General features: G+C 39.1%; 1 protein-coding gene across 1 annotated transcript in view; it reads left to right on the top strand.

Moving 5' to 3' along the window:
- The window catches only part of LOC121386514 (dopamine D2-like receptor), a 432317-nt gene that overhangs the window by 278073 nt on the left and 139497 nt on the right, over positions 1–14747 (top strand). Inside the window, exon 4 of the mRNA XM_041517442.1 lies at positions 8682–8722. The gene's annotated coding sequence lies outside the window, so the exon portion shown is untranslated. The remainder of the gene's footprint in view (positions 1–8681; positions 8723–14747) is intronic.

The raw sequence follows: 14747 nt of genomic DNA, 5'->3' as shown, positions 1-14747 counted from the left end.
TACGTTGGCGCCGGTAGAGAACGTGTATTGCTTTAGCAGTACTCTCAGGATGCTTGTCTGTGTTAATTTTATGTATTTTAATTCCTCATTTGGGAAATTTTCTCAGTTAGCCCCGTGTTGGACCTACATTATTTAATGTCTATGTGTTTTGATGTGCCGATCCTCGTGTCATGCACTATACTCATAATGGCGTCTCCCTTGAAGCACGTTGCCTACCGATACCAAATATCAGTTTCAAATTCGCTCTGACGGGTCGCTACTAAAAGCTGATTAATAAAACTTCGGAGATTTGGACTGTGGGTTTTTTCTCCAGTTTTCTGCGTGTGGAGAACTGAATTAATGTTTTTATACCCCCAGTGCACGCACTAGACGTTGTGGATCTATCGCAATATTCGTGTCTAGCTTGTTTTAATAACCGTTGCGCAATGGTTTTTGAAATCGCTATTGGCGGTGCGCTATTCACTGGCGTGCGATTTATCCAGTGACATAATTGCTAGACAAATAGTTTACGTGAACCTCCAGGCTGTATCGCAACTAGCGGAATTCCGTGCACGTTGGTCTCTCCACACAATTTAATTATTCAGTCTGTTGCATTGAAATACATCTGTCGAAATTCTATTAAACATTTAGATATGTGGGGCGTTTTATATTCAGCACCACGTTTTGTTAAAAATTCTCAGACATGTCCAGCCGTATGTGTGTGTGTGTGTGTGTGTGTGTGTGTGTGTGTGTGCGTGTGTGTGTGTGTGTGTGCGTGCGCGCGTGTGCGTATGTGTGCTTTTTATAGAGTTAATAGCAAATAGTGAATTATTTTTATTAATTAGAATATTTGTAATACAATTGTGTTCATTTGTTAAAATAATAGTCATATATCATTTGTTTATATTGATTAATTTATAGGCTATATATTATGTTTTACATGTCCTTAAAATAAATTTAAATGCGGGGGGGGGGGGGGGGGGGTGTCAAAATAAAGCGTATATACGGAACTTGCGCGGCAATTAACTTATACGTCACAAAGTAATAAGTTTCAAGTTAACTTATACGTCACAAAGTAATAAGTTTCAAGTTAACTTATACGTCACAAAGTAATAAGTTTCAAGTTAACTTATACGTCACAAAGTAATAAGTTTCAAGTTAACTTATACGTCACAAAGTAATAACTTTCAAGTTAACTTATACGTCACAAAGTAATAACTTTCAAGTTAACTTATACGTCACAGGGGCAGGACGTAGCCCAATGGTAAAGCGATCGCTTGATGCAAGGTCGATTTAGGATCGATCCCCGTCGGTGGGCCCATTGGGCTATTTCTCGATCCAGTCATTGCATCACGACTAGTATATCAAAGTTGTCATGTCTGTGGGATGGTGCATATAAAATATCCTTTGTTACTAATGAAAAAAAAAAGTAGACTATATGTCAAAATTACCATTTGGTAAATTTGACATCCAACAGCCGTTGATTGATAAATCATTGTGCTCTAGTTATGTCGTTATATAAAACCAACTTTTATTTATCACGTGTTTTGTACAGTAGTCAGGGTAACAGGAGCACAAAGAGATCATTGCGTAATGCAGTATCAGTACAAATGTGGCTCTCAGCAGTGCAGATCGAAAGATAAGAAGCGATCAGAACGATCGGAATCTGTTAAAAAGGTCTTGCATATTGTATTTTACATTATAGACATATAGCATACCACAAGAGTAACACCATTTATCTTTCACTGGTAATCATTCTCGGTGATACGTCGATGGGCCCATCGGGCTATTTCTCGTTCCAACCAGTGCACCACGACTGGCATATCAAAGGCCGTGATATATACTACCCTGTCTGTGGGATGGTGCATATAAAAGATCCCTTGCTGCTAATCGAAAAGAGCAGCCCATGAAGTGGCGACAGAGGGGTTTCTCTCTCAATATCTATATGGTCCTTAACCATATGTCTGACGCTATATAACCGTATCTAAAATGTGTTGAGTGCGTCATTAAATAAAGCATTTCCTTCTTCTCGGTGATACTCGATTCGCAGAAGAATTAATTTCGGACATCTTTATTTCATTGGATGGTATGGCTGTGTTGACCGGGTCATCACGAGGGAATAACCAGTGACATGTACTTCTATGTATTTACTTCTACGTTGCTATAATTCGCTACCCCGTCGTGACGGAATGTAGTTTGAGACGCTCAATGACTGCAACAGGCTCTGTGGCGTTATCATTGGAACCGACTGTATGTTCCTTGTAACTGTGTTTTCAGTTTAGAAAATGTATGAAGAGTTAATGGTGCACTGTCTGTTAGATATAGAGAATAGGGAAGTAGCATGACGCCTCATCCAGCTGCTGTAGAAGGTAACACGCCACCATTTGGCGTGTCGCGTCACTTTTTATTTCATTTCAACTTGTTTTCGTGCTTATATGCAATTACCAGACGCGGATCCAGGGGGGGGGGGTGTTCGAGGGGGTCTGGATACCCCCCCCCCCCCCCGCTCGTGACCAGAGCGTTGATCTTGACAACGGGAATATACTTCAAATCCATCTAAAGCTATCTTCAAATATGAAAATTTCCTATCGAGGGGTGGGGGGGGGCCTTCAAAGGCTCAAGACTGGACCCCCCCCTGCTAAAATTCCTGGATCCGCCCCTGATTACGGTTCAAGCTCGCTGTCCTGGACACACACACATCAGCTATTTGGGCTGTCTGTCCAGGACTGTGGGTTAGTTGTTAGCTGTTAGTGAGAGAAAAGAGGGTGTAGTGGCCATACACATACTAGTGTCGTAGGAAGGTGCCAAAACGTGTGTGCGTGTGGGGGGGGGGGGGGGGCACTTTTAAATTTACACATTTTTACACTATTATAAAGCAAATATAAAGCAAAATATCTTCCTTCTGTATTATTTAAATAATTAACCCCATTGGTTTCAAGTTACTTGTTATATGTAGTACCAACTGATAACAACTGTGCGAGTGCGAGTGTGAATAATTTTTACATGCTCATATACCACTAGAGTTTCGAGCATGTCCGTCCCGGGGCCTGTGCAAGTGATATAGTGCCACTTGTATAACAGCAACACGAGGCGGTGATCAGGCATGAGGGTTGTTAACTGAACAATTTCGTGGTCGACCTGCGTTGAATTTTTCACACGGTACTTGTCAGTTGAGAGCACTCCCTAAAATTAGTAGTCACATGACCCTCTCGACAGTGGTGAATTTTTCACAGAATATATTCTGACATAGAAATTGTATTGAACTGCATGGAGTAATTAACGGTGGTGTGTAACCAGAAACCAGGAACTTGGACTGTGCGGGATGCCGCATTGTTTTGAAAGACCATAATGCCTCATTGTTTTGAAAGACCATAATGCCTCAGTGTTCTGAATTATACATTTTAAGGGCGGGACGTAGCCAGTGGTAAAGCGCTCGCTCGATGAGCAGTCGGTCTCGGATCGATTCCTGTTGGTGGGTCCATTGGGCTATTTCTCGTTCCAGCCAATGCACCACGACTGGCATATCAAAGGTCGTGGTATGCACTACTCTGTCTGTGGAATGGTGCATATAAAGATCCCCTGCTGCTAATAGAAAAGAGTAGCCCATGAAGTGGCGACAGCGGCTTTCCTCTCTCGATATCTGTGTGGTCCTTAACCATATGTCTGACGCCATATGTTCGGTGCGTCGTTAAATAAAACATTTCCTTCATGTACACCAATTGTCGCAAACACCACACGCTATACATCAAAGAACCGTAGCTTTAAACTGCGCTGAAGTGTTGAGTATTCTTCAAGGTGTCCATTCACTGAGCCATGTTGTAAAATGTTAACAATCTTGATCGATGTTCTTTAATCGTTTCCTTCCTTCATACATTTAAAGGGACTCTCTTTAGTTTGCTGCCATAGTAACGTGTTTTCTACTAATAGAGCTGTATAACCACTAATCCCTCATGTTTTAGGCTTTATCTGATCTTCCTCGTGTTCTATAGTAGCCCGAACTGAATTCTTCCAAAATACCCATAATGTTTTCGTTGTCTCTTATTTATTGATTCGGCCTTTTGGTTCGTCTGTTATATTCAGAACAAAACTGGGGGAAATATATTTTATAAAACGGAAACAAACATGAATGTCTTTGACTTAGAACTGTTTTAACATGCCCCTATACCACTACGGTTTCAGCCATGTTCATCCCGGGTCCTTTCTCTGGATAGCCAGGGGACCTAACCCGGGACGGGAAATATATGGGGACAATTTAGAAATTGAAACTAAATACAAGAGGCGATAAATAGAAAAACTTTTTGAGGGCAGTCTAAATTGTTTTATTATTATTATTATATATATATATATATATATATATATATATATATATATATATATATATATATATATATATATATATATATATATATATATATATATATATATTGGTTTGGGTTTTGGGTTGTTTTTTTAAATTGTACTCATTGATAATAAATTGAGTCGCAATTTTTGGAGCGGGCTGCCTAGCAATTAATTTTTTTTTTTTACTATATTTAAATAGTAAACTTATAAATATATATTTAATAGCCCTAACATGAATGTAACAAGAATATCATGTTCTTCGAATATTCAAGGACGTCAATGATGATATGTTCTATCCAGACGCCACCCAGCCACCCAGCTACTCACCCACCCTGCGTGACAAACTGTCTATAATACCCCTTACTGTCAACCGGAAACACTTTACTGCATAGTAGCAACTGATTTAAAACAAGGCATACGGTATATTAAAAGTACATATAAAATTTCACTTCCGGCAGTCGCCGATTAATAGCAATGTACCGAGATCTCAAGGAACATACCATCCTTTCCTTTGTTAAAAAGGAAAATATGATTATTGTCGATGCACGGTCAGACATATCCCCCGGAAGCAAAGCTACGTAGATGGCTTCATTGAGCAAAACGACATCGGACACTTAAAGTCTCTACCCCTGGGCATGCGCACTGCGCGCTCCCGTGACTGGGGCCCTTGTTGGCTTCCGTTATTTATTCGCGCATGCACTCACGGCGAAATAGTGCTCACGCCGTCATATCACTCACGGCGAAATAGTGCTCAACTCACACTTACATCTCCAGTTCAACTGGTCTTTGTTTTTGTCAGCTGGACGAAAAAGAGAATGAAAATGACGTCATAGAAGAGAATTCCACGCATACGTTGTTTTGGGGTATGTTTCACTGTCCATGTTGTATATGTATTGTCTATTAGTTACATAAACGTACGAGACAGGGGGACGGAGGTGGGGGAGCAACTGCCCTCCCCCTCCCCTAGTGTTAGAACAAAACCTCAAATTCGGGCAAAAAATGATACAGATATTCCGGCAAAAATGATACAGATATTCGGGCAAAATGTGCTAACCTGAGACCTTTTTTACCAGGTATTTCCATCATTCTACCCTCAGAATTAGTTGTAACCCATGTAAAAAATGAATAGTGATTCGTTTGCAACCCTATATAGCTGTTTGGTAGTAATGCTAATATTAATGTTGTTATCCAGATTCGGACATTTTCGTTTAAGTCGGGCAAAAGCCAGTCTGCCCCCTGCAAAAAAATAAATAATACAAAATGACAGCTATTCATTTCAACTTATTTTCGTGCTTATATCCAATTAAGGCATGCTGTCCTAGGCACACACACCTCAGCTATCTGCGTTGTCTGTCTAGGAAAGTGGGTTAGTTAGTGGTTAGTGAGAAAGAAGAGGGCGTAGTGGCCTTACACCTGCCCACTGAGCCCTTAAGAACTCGCTCTGGGTTGGAGCCAGTATCGGGATGCGAGCCCTGTACCTACCAGCCTGTAGTCCGATGGCTTAACCACGACGCCACATTGAGAGAGGCAACCAGCTGTCGCTACTTTATGGGCTACTCTTTTTAATTAGCAGCAAGGGATCTTTTATATGCACCATCCCACGGACAGTATAGCACATACTACGGCCTTTGATATATACCAGTCGTTGTGCACTGGCTGTGACGAGAAATAGCCCAATGGGACTGCCGACGGGGATCGATCCCGGACCGACCGCGCATCGAGCGAGCGCTGTAACACTGAGCTACGTCCCGCCACTTTTATAGGAGTGGCTTGTGTACTTTTTTTTGGGCTGTATTATTGTATTCATTTCATTTCAACTGAATTTCGTGCTTATATCCAATTAAGGTTCAAGTACGCTGTCTTGGGCACATACATCAGCTATCAGGGCTGTCTGTCCAGAACAGTGATTTGGTTGTTAGTGGTTAGCTGTTAGTGAGAGAGAAGAGGATGTAGTGGTCTTACACCTACCCACCGAGTCGTTAAACCTCGCTCTGGTTGGGAGCGAACCCTGTACCTACCAGTCTTATGTCTTATTCACGACGCCATCGAGTCCGGTGTTATTGTATTAAACGTATACCTGTTGAACTCTTGTTTTTATTTTAAAGGAACACTCCCGAGTTTGCTGCAATTTTTAAGATGTGATCGACTAACGGAGACTTTTTAACGATTGTAATTACGTATAAAATAAAATTTTCGGCATAAAATATTAGTGGCTGTATATTAAATCTGTTTCTGGTCGTTCTAATATTTGTACTCGGTTAAATTTTGTTTTATTTCCTAATTTTTTTTTATTTGAAGACAAAATCCAGTTTGGGCTTCTTACAAATATTAAGACGACCAGAAACACTCTGAATTTACAGACACTGATATTCTTAAAGGTAGGGTCAACTCAAACAAGAGCCTTATGTGTTGGAAAGATGCATACCCGGACCACCAACACATACTGACACTTTAGCAAATGAAAAACGCGTAATTTTAGAGTTAATAAAAAAACATGATTATTCCTGCTAACTGGGGGCAGCCATTTCGTTTCGTTTTTGTGACGTCCGGTGGGATAGCTTGGGGCGAAGTGACGTCAGCTCCTGACCATCTCCTGTATGTACAGTGTAAACAAAAGCAGTAATTTTCGACAAGGCGCTTCTCTTTGATCAACCTGACTTGTAAAACAGCATAAATGACGTAATAATATAATAAACTATTTAACTAAATATATTTCAAGTTGCATTAACGGAACAAAATGGGGTTATAGTATTTTTCTCTGCTTAATAATCCAAAGAAAAAATGTACACTATTAGGCCTATTGATATTCTACGTTGGAGCAAAAACGACAACCCACGATACCCAAGTGATAATTTTCTTTTCTTTGAGACTACGTAATTGGTCAGTTCTGTGGTTTTAGATGGAAAAATCTACTTAATCAATAGTTTTACAGAACTATTTACAGTAATAAACCATGTCCATTACAATTTTAGGGGCGACAGGTAATATTCCACAATACCGGTATGTATTTTTGTGTATAGACGGCGTCAATTAATTGGCTCGTCTGGTTACCAATCAAACGCACACCTGCCAATCAGGAATCACAGGTAGAAGCAATTACAGCATAGACAATTAACTAAGAAAACACTCCGTGTATCATTTCAGGACGTAGGTTAATGCATGGGCAAAACATTGTTAATTGTTTCGACTTGTTGTGTAGCCACTTTGACAATGGTATTTTATTTTTATTGAAAAATAATATATATAGTGCTGGATATACTTATTGCTGGCTTACTGGGATGTGTATTATTACAGAACATTGCAATGTATGACTATTTATCATCCCGTAAAAAAACATGTAGATTGTGTTTCTCTAGTTCTAAGGCTCATTCCTGACGTGACGCGTTAAGTATTACGTAACTACCAGCTCGCCAGAGGGCGTACTCACTAAGATGGTACAAAATGGCTGCGCTCGTTATATATATAATAGCCGTCACATTTAACCGTTTTATTAATTAACTATACGATTATACGTGTTGATATTAAGCAATAATTAGCATTATATATCGTTGAATATGCATACCAGTCCAAATGCCTTAATTGTCCTCTCCTTTAACAAGAAAATATATTTATCATGTAAGATGAATCGTAGAAATATTTTATTAGTCGGAAACATGTTACAGTGCAACAAACTCGGGAATGTTCCTTTAATCTGTATCCACGGTGAGACGTAAATAAAGCATTTGTCTGTCTTGTCTGTTTGTCTGTCTGCCTAATCAGATAGTGCAATATGCGCATGCCTGGTATAGCTGCCAGACGAGCAAGCACCGTCAGGTATAGATGGTTACGGTTGACAAATGTCAATTAAGGAATTAAAGATTAATTGGAAGCGCTAATATTTAAGTAACTGTTCGACACGTATGCATTGCGAAACGGCTGACACTCACACCGTAGGTGAATTGTCCTGACACTGTTACACACAGCTATTCAGTTGTACTGGAACATGTTAACATTGTCTCTTTTAAGATTTATTTGATGTGTTGCAACCTAAATGTAGATTTGATCGCGGTTCTCCTACAATTCAACACAACGCATCATGTTTGTTTGTTGTTTGTGTTGTTTCATTTTGTTTTGTTTTGTCTTTCTGTTCTTTTATTTTTCTTCTTTTTTTTTTCTCTTCTTTTTTGTTTGTTTGTTTCTGTTTTGTTTGTTTTGTGTGTTTATTTACTGGGGGGTTTACCCCGGTGTATTTTGTATTATTATTATTATTATTATTATTTTTTTTTTTTTTGTTCCTGCTGCTACAAATATTTCAGTGTGGCTATATACATTAAATGTACAGCACATATGAAAAAACCCTTAATGTTTTTTTTTTCTTGCAGATATATGAGACAGACAAGAACGTGACGAAAACCAAAATTCCGTAAGTACATTTGTAACCTTGTCAATGCTATTACGCGTATTCAGAAGAAGAAAAAAATCATTCGCATTTGAAACATATTTATGATGTATCTAATAAACACGAGAAGCAAGTACGGGATCGATAATGTTTTCAGTACTCGCAAGTCAAACTCATTAATATGTTTGTAATGAGGTTTTGTTTTACTGCCACAAACAATTTCAGACGATCAGACGTTAAGTCCATTTATGTTAAACCCGAGTCGTGGTGCACGCCAACCTTATACTGTCACGAAGGGTTGACGGGTTGAAGGGTTGAATGGGTGGGACATCGCAGGGAATTGGTGATGAAAGAAATTGTTTTAGAGAGACTTCAGCCGAAGTCTAAACCAGGGAGTCGTGTATCATTGGTAGTCTCCCTGATTGTGATAACCTCTCAATGGTAACCTCTCTCACTGGTAACCTCTAGCACTAGTAACCTATATCACTGGTAACCTCTCAGTGGTAACATCTTTCAGTGGTAACCTCTCAGTGGTAACCTCTCTGGTAACATCTCTCAGTGGTAACCTCTCAGTGGTGACCTCTCAGTGGTGACCTCTCAGTGGTGACCTCTCAGTTGTGGCCTCTCTGTTCTAACCTCTCTCAGTAATAACCTCTCTCAGTGCTAACCTCTCTCAGTGATATCCTCTCTCAGTGATAACCTCTCACTGGTAACCTAGACTACATGTATCATCAAAAACAAACTGGAATACGTATAGAGTCTTTATTGTGAATCCATTTGTTATATTTGTTGATTCTGTTTATTGCTTTCTTTTTACCCAATGAAACACTGATCATGAAACAGGCCTAGACCAACCTGATATTGCCTTCACGGATGGTCAATATCTCATCCAATATTCAACGTCATACTATTCAGACCGAGTCATGTATAATGGATGTGATAATTTGAAAATACAATTGACTAACTGAGGATACACAATTATCATCGACTGTATCATCTCCAAAATATGACTGTTGGACGTGGGAGTCATATGGCCTCCTTAACTGGGATTGTAACAGCATTGTGTAGGTAGCACTAAACCAAATAACTTCCGATTGGGTCAAAGTTCGAGGTGCACCCAACTTTTGAAAGAGAAGTGAACACCACAAGCTCTGTGATTGGTGATAAATGTGAGTGTGTTGGTTGTAAAAACAAATAGTTTCATCTGGTTGAGAAAAAAAAATGCAATTTTATTTCATTTAGTACCACTGTGTCAAGTAGTCTTATGCTTAAAACATGTATGGGGTACCTGTAAAAAAAGTACTCGAATTTTGTGCCTAACTAGAGTAGTCATAGACACTACCCGTTATCTCAGAAATGAGCAGCTTGACCCCCATTTTTTTCAGATTCACTTTAAGGGTGAAGGGTGGTAGTATTTATATCCGTGGCGTTTATGTCGATTGATACGCTGCAGCTAGTAGTTTTAGCCACATATGTTACTATTGTCGTCTATGGGATTTGATATGGTAGTATACACCTTGTAGGTATTTGAAGAATTGTTATTACCAAGGGATACTGTTTATTACACCGCGGTAGAAGAGATACCTATGTGATATGTATTGTCTCTTCACATTGTGGAATATGTATTTTTGAGAGGTCGTAACCTGTGATCAGACGATCGACTCCGTATAGATATTTCTCGCTCCCGCCAGTGCATCTCGACTGGTATTTCAAAGGCCGTGGTATGTATTATCCTGTCTGTGGCATGGTGCATAAAAAATATCCCTTGCTGCTAATCGAAAAGAGTAGTCCATGAAGTGGCGACAACGGGTTTCCTCTCTCTCTATCTGTGTGCTCCTTAACCATATGTCCGACGCCATATAATCGTAAATAAAATGTATTGAGTGCGTCGTTAAATAAAACAGTTTGTTCAAAGTGTCTTTCGATTCATATGTTTAAATCGGAAAAATACTTGCTGTCAATTCTGATAATTAATGTTAGCAGCATACTTTAAGAAAATATAATTTTTAATAATTGTGTTAACCTTGAATATGTTTATACTATGTTTTGTGTAAACGTCATTGATAGATGTGTGGCGTGGGAAGTTTTATTGTTATATAGCTAAATCAAGTGGCCACAAGCGACGTAATTTTCCCGATTTTAATCTGTCTTGTTTAGTTGTTTTAGAAGTCATTCTGTGCGACATCGTGTATTAACACAGAACAAGAATACGTTCAGTATGAAACATGCAGACTAGCGTGTAGTGACGACATCGTGTATTAACACAGAACAAGAATACGTTCAGTATGAAACATGCAGACTAGCGTGTAGTGACGACATCGTGTATTAACTCAAAACAACAATACGTTCAGTATGAAACATGCAGACTAGCGTGTAGTGACGATATCGTGTATTAACTCAAAACAAGAATACGTTCAGTATGAAGGTATTTGGGTCAGTGTTGTGGGTGGTGGTAACTGCACACGAGGGAGTCCAAGTCCGTCGTGTATCTTAGTAAGTTTGTTTTATTTAACGACGCCACTAGAGCACATTGATTTTTTTTATCTTATCATCGGCTATTGGACGTCAGACATATGGTCATTCTGATATTCTTTTTTAGAGGAAACCCGCTGTCGCCACATAGACTACTCTTTTATGACAGGCAGCAAGGGATCTTTTATTTCCGCTTCCCACAGGCAGGATAGCACAAACCATGGCCTTTGTTGAACCAGTTGTGGATCACTGGTCGGTGCAAGTGGTTTACACCTACCCATTGAGCCTTGCGAAGCACTCACTCAGTATTTGGAGTCGGTATCTGGATTAAAAATCCCATGCCTCGACTGGGATCCGAACCCAGTACCTACCAGCCTGTAGACCGATGGCCTAACCACGACGCCACAGAGGTCGGTCATCATGTATCTATTCCTCGACTGGGATCCGAACCCAGTACCTACCAGCCTGTAGACCGATAGCCTAACCACGACGCCACCGAGGCCGGTCATCATGTATCTATTCCTCGACTGGGATCCGAACCCAGTACCTACCAGCCTGTAGACCGATGGCCTAACCACGACGCCACCGAGGTCGGTCATCATCTATCTATTCCTCGACTGGGATCTGAACCCAGTACCTACCAGCCTGTAGACCGATTACCTAACCACGACGCCACCGAGGTCGGTCATCATGTATCTATTCCTCGACTGGGATCCGAACCCATTACCTACCAGCCTGCAGACCGATGGCCTAACCACGACGCCACCGAGGCCGGTCATCATGTATCTATTCTCCTTGCACCAGACATTAGGTAGTAACGCGATCTATAGAGAAATGGTTTCTAAATGTCTTATCATATAAAAAAAAGAAATGACATCTCTAATTATTTGTTGGATGCTGTTATAGTATGGATCGAATAATTCACGTGCCTAAATATCACAGCGTTGTTTAAAGTGAGCCAAAACCTAACCTACTCTGATGTCTTGTGGCATGTTCATTACGTGTGTGTATTTCGCTTAAAGAAACCTTTGGGAAGTTAGTAGCAGGTTAATGGACAAATGGTTTATGTGCATGGGCATCTATTTCTCATTGTCGTATCTGCTGGCATCTACCTTTACTGGCACGCTGCAGAGATTAATTAAGTTTTTAAACTGCTATTAATTGTGTAGGGTTTTTTAATGTAAAGAGTACAACCAAATAATTTCATTCCAAAGACACTGCGGAAGTAAGCAGATACTGGGGGAGGGGCGGGGGTTAATAATTGAGATCGATGGCGCCAACCAAAGTTTCTAGGTGGTTCGGGGGTATGTTCCCTTTAAAAGTGTGAAAACTATTATACAATTAAAATTCATCTCTCTCTCTCTCTCTCTCTCTCTCTCTCTCTCTCTCTCTCTCTCTCTCTCTCTCTCTCTCTCTCTCTCTCTCTCTCTGCTGTTGTTTTGATGGACACGTGACGTGTATAGTCTTACTGTGTGATTTCTATTATCACCAGAGATGTGACGGGAAACCACCGTTTACCCAGATTGACAGAATAGTGCACTTTTAAAATTTGGTAATTATTTATGGAAATATTATGTACCGGTACGAAATTAATTTTATGTCACTTATATTTATTATTGACGAAAACAAACAAATCGTGTTATTATATTTATAGCACATCTATATAAAATAATAACTAAAAAGACAACAACAATAATTATAATAATAATAATAATAATAATAATAATATAAATAAATAAATAAATAAATAAAAAAAACCTAAAGAAGCAGGAGGTCACTCATTTGTAGAGCTACCCATTGGATTGTTTCCCATTCCAAACTGTGCACCACGATTGCTACATCCAATGTCGTGATATGCTATCTTGTTTGAGCACCCCCCCCCCCTCCGCAAAAAAATCGCATAATAATAATAATTAAAAAAAAAAAATCGCATAATAATATATTGTCACGTTCTTTATTGCTTTAAGTTATACAACTTATGAGCTTTATAATAAAAACAGCAAATTACAATAAATACATATTTACAATATTTGATAATGAAGAGGAGCGCTCTGCATCTATCCAAAAACACACCCATGCATGGAAAATCAATGCATGTCTAAAATAAACGGGATAAACCCTACATACATGCATGGTAAATAATTACGTGGGTAGTAATATGACTGATTGCTGCTAATCACACACAAGTAGTAGTCTGCGTGACAAAATCGTGTTTCTCCTTTTTATTCCTGGCCAGGTCGCAGTGTGCTGGGGTGTTCCGTGTATCTTCATCAAGCGTCGCAGTCGCCATGTTGAAAAAGAAAAGAAAGAAAGAAATGTTTTATTTAACGACGCACTCAACACATTTTATTTACGGTTATACGGCGTCAGACATATATTTAAGGACCACATAGAGTTTGAGAGGAAACCCGCTGTTGCCACTACATGGGCTACTCTTTCCGAGTAGCAGCAAGGGATCTTTTATTTGCGCTTCCCACAGGCAGGATAGCACAAACCATGGCCTTTGTTGAACCAGTTATGCATCACTGGTCGGTGCAAGTGGTTTACACCTACCCATTGAGCCTTGCGGAGCACTCACTCAGGGTTTAGAGTCGGTATCTGGATTAAAAATCCCATGCCTCGACTGGGATCCGAACCCAGTACCTACCAGCCTGTAGACCGATGGCCTAACCACGACGCCATCGAGGCCGGTATCGCCATGTTAAATTTACAGTCGCTGTCCAACGGTTGAACAGTGCAGAGGTTTCGTTAAACCGAAATAAATAAATACATAAAGTCTAACTTCGTTTACGAAGGGACAGAACGAACAAGCGCGAGATATCGATATTTCGAGATAAACGTAACAGTTGTTGCTGGAATTTATGCTGTAGAACAATTTCCTAACCTCGAGATACCATGACCTGTCGAGATTACAGATTTCGAGATAACGATGTTTGACACAAAAACAACCAATACATTGTCTATAAATAAATAAATTAAATTAAATTAATAAATTAATTAATAAATATAGATAAATTAGATAGGTAGGTAGATAGATAGATAGATAGATAGATAGATAGATCGCAAAGCGGCAGAATTTGATCGACGCAAAACACTGGATATATATTGTCTATAAATAAATAAAACAAAATAAAAATAAAATAAAATAAAAATAAAAATAAAAATAAAAATAAAAATAAAAATCAAATCAAATCAAATCAAATCAAATCAAATCAAATCAAATCTCGATAGATAGATAAATCGCAAAGCGGCAGAATTTGATCGACGCAAAACACCGGATATATATTGTATATAAATAATTAAAATAAAATAAAATAATAAATAAATCGCAAAGCGGAAGAATTTGATCGACGCAAAACATCCAATATCTGTTGTCTATAAATAAATAAATAAATAAATAAATAAATAAATAAATAAATAAATAAAGATAGATAGATTAGATAGGTAGATAGATAGATAGATAGATAGATCGCAAAGCGGAAGAATTTGATCGACGCAAAACACTGGATATCGGTGTGTGAATCACTCTGGCGTACACTTAGAAACATCATTTTCAGTTAGATAAGAAAACGCAAGC

This window comes from Gigantopelta aegis, chromosome 12 (genome assembly GCF_016097555.1).
Source record: "Gigantopelta aegis isolate Gae_Host chromosome 12, Gae_host_genome, whole genome shotgun sequence".
Lineage (NCBI taxonomy): Eukaryota > Metazoa > Mollusca > Gastropoda > Neomphalida > Peltospiridae > Gigantopelta > Gigantopelta aegis.
The sequence above is the reverse complement of the archived record's forward strand: the minus strand, read 5'-3'. Positions and strand labels throughout refer to the sequence as shown.